Here is a 3,564-nt window from a genome sequence, read left to right on the forward strand (position 1 = left end):
AAAGCTTTTGACAAAATTCAACACCCATTTATGATAAAAAAAAACTCTCCAGAAAATGGGCATAGAGGGAACCTAAGTCAACATAATAAAAGCCATATACGACAAACCCACAGCAAACATCATTCTCAATGGTGAAAAACTGAAAGCATTTCCTCTAAGATCAGGAACAAGATAAAGATGTCTACTCTGACCACTATTATTCACATAGTTTTGGAAGTCCTAGCCATGGCAATGAGAGAAGAAAAAGAAATAAAAGGAATACAAATTGGAAAAGAAGAAGTAAAACTGTCACTGTTTGCAGATGACATGATCCTATATATAGATAATCCTAAAGATGTCACCAGAAAACTACTAGAGCTAATCAATGAATTTGGTAAAGTTGCAGAACAAAAAATCAGAAAGAGAAATTAAGGAAACAATCCCATTCACCACTGCATCAAAAAGAATAAAATACCTAGGAATAAACCTACCTAAGGAAATAAAAGACCTGTACTCAGAAAACTATAAGACACTGATGAAAGAAATCAAAGATGACACAAACAGATGGAGAGATATACCATGTTCTTGGATGGGAAGAATCAATATTGTGGAAATGACTGTACTACCCAAAGCAATCTACAGAATCAATGCCATCCCTCTCAAATTACCAATGGCATTTTTTACAGAACTAGAGCAAAAAATCTTAAAATTTGTATGGAGACACAAAAGACCCCAATAGCCAAAGCTGTCTTGAGGGAAAAAAAGGAGTTGGAGGAATCAGACTCCCTGACTTCACACTACACTACAAAGTTACAGTAATCCAGACAATATGGTACTGGCACAAAAAAAGTAATATAGATCAATGGAACAGGAAAGAAAGCCCAGAGATAAACCTATGCACCTATGGTCAACTAATCTATGACAAAGGAGGCAAGGATATACAATGGAGAAAAGACAGTCTTTTCAATAAGTGGTGATGGGAAAACTGGACAGCTACATGTAAAAAAATGAAATTAGAACACTCCCTAACACCATACAAAAAAATAAACTCAAAATGGATTAAAGACCTAAATGTGAGACTGAACACTATAAAACTCTTAGAGGGACACATGAAAAGCTGCTCAACATCACTAATTATTACAGAAATGCAAATCAAAACTACAATGAAGTATCACCTCACACTGGTTAGAATGGGCATCATTAGAAAATCTACAAACAACAAATGCTGGAGAGGATGTGGAGAAAAGGGAACCTTCTTGCACTGTTGGTGGAAATGTAAATTGTTACAGCCACTATGGAGAACAGTATCAAGATTCTTTTAAAAACTAAAAACTGAATTACTACATGATCCAGCAATCCCACTACTGGGCATATACCCAGAGAAAACCAGGTCATTTGTTGAGACGTGGATGGACCTAGAGACTGTCATACAGAGTGAAAAGTAAGAATGAAAGTAAGTCACAAAGAGAAAAACAAATATCATGTATTATCACATATATGTGGAATCTAGAAAAATGGTACAGATGAACCAGTTTGCAGTGCAGAAATAGAGACACAGATGTAGAGAACAAATGTATGGACACCAAGTGGAGAAAGAGGGTGGGGGTGGTGGGATTAATTGGGAGGCTGGGATTGACATGTATACACTAATATGTATAAAATAGATAACTAATAAGAACCTGCTGAATAAAAAAAATAAATAAAATTCAAAAAAAAAACACAAAGAAAGGGACCTAATGGGAGGCTGACTGAGCCCCTTTATCAGGTAGTTAGAACGAAGCAGACGCATGAGGACCTAGAAACATAGACATATCCCCACTGGGAAATTGCTTGCTTCTCCTTGGCTACACCTCCCTTTCTCCTTCTTCAATCTCTCCTAGCTCCTTATCTATTTGGAGCGCTCTGGAAAGAGACCACAAAACCGAGGCCCTGTCTGTCCTGTAGGGACATTTAAGATCCCCTGGAACCCTGTTGCTCATTCTGATGTGCTCACTTTGGTGTCCTGTCCTCTACAGACTACACCTATGACTACCCAAAGCACACGTAGAAGCCCCTATCGCAGGCTCTATGGTACTTGCAGCCGTACTAATAAAACTCGGTGGTTATGGCATACTACGAATTACACCCATACTCAATCCACTCACAGAACACATAGCCTACCCCTTCCTCATGCTCTCACTATGAGGTATAATTATAACCAGCTCCATCTGTCTACGCCAAACAGACCTAAAATCACTCATCGCATACTCCTCAGTCAGCCACATAGCACTCGTTATCACAGCCATTCTTATCCAAACCCCCTGGAGTTACATAGGAGCTACCGCCCTAATAATCGCCCACGGCCTCACCTCATCCATACTGTTCTGCCTAGCAAATTCGAACTACGAACGAATTCATAGCCGAACTATAATCTTAGCCCGAGGCCTACAAATCTTCCTCCCGTTAATAGCAACCTGATGACTACTAGCAAGCTTAGCAAACCTCGCCCTACCCCCCACAATCAACCTAATCGGAGAACTACTCGTAGTAATATCAATATTCTCATGATCAAATCTCACCATCATCCTAATAGGAACAAACATTGTAATCACCGCCCTGTACTCCCTATATATGCTAATTACCACACAGCACGGCAAACACACGCATCACATCAATAACCTCACCCCCTCCTTCACACGAGAACACACCCTAATAGCTCTACATACCATCCCCCTCCTACTCCTATCATTAAACCCTAAAATCATTCTGGGTCCTCTCTACTGTAAATATAGTTTTAAAAAAACACTAGCTTGTGAAGCCAGTAACAGAAGACTAAAACTTCTTATTTACCGAAAAAGTACTGCAAGAACTGCTAACTCATGCTCCCATACCTAACAGTATGGCTTTTTCGAACTTTTAAAGGATAGAAGTTATCCATTGGCCTTAGGAGCCAAAAAATTGGTGCAACTCCAAATAAAAGTAATAAATCTATTTACTTCCTTCACCCTACTCACACTGCTAATCCTAATTACCCCAATCGTCACATCCAACACGGATCCCCACAAAAGCAACAAGTACCAAACCTATGTAAAAAACATCGTTTTCTGCGCTTTCATCACTAGCCTAATCCCAATAACAATATACCTTCACACAAACCAAGAAACACTTATCTCAAATTGACACTGAATCACTATTCAAACCCTCAAACTAACACTCAGTTTCAAGATAGATTACTTTTCACTCATATTTATGCCCGTAGCACTCTTTATTACATGATCCATCATAGAGTTCTCAATATGATATATACACTCCGACCCCCACATCAACCAATTCTTTAAATACTTACTCCTCTTCCTCATCACTATACTAATCCTTGTTACCGCCAACAACCTCTTCCAACTCTTCATCGGATGAGAAGGAGTGGGAATTATATCTTTTCTACTCATCGGCTGATGATTTGGACGAACAGACGCAAATACAGTCGCCCTCCAAGCAATCCTGTATAACCGCATTGGAGATATTGGATTTCTCACATCAATAGCATGATTCCTCTCCAACATAAATACATGGGATCTACAACAAATCTTTGCACTTAACCAAAACACC

The 3,564-nt window shown here is 39.1% G+C and overlaps 1 pseudogene; it reads left to right on the plus strand.

The window, feature by feature from the left end:
• The window catches only part of LOC129392447 (NADH-ubiquinone oxidoreductase chain 5-like), a 34,752-nt pseudogene that overhangs the window by 29,900 nt on the left and 1,288 nt on the right, over positions 1 to 3,564 (plus strand).

The sequence above is a fragment of the Physeter macrocephalus genome, chromosome 10 (genome assembly GCF_002837175.3).
Source record: "Physeter macrocephalus isolate SW-GA chromosome 10, ASM283717v5, whole genome shotgun sequence".
Lineage (NCBI taxonomy): Eukaryota > Metazoa > Chordata > Mammalia > Artiodactyla > Physeteridae > Physeter > Physeter macrocephalus.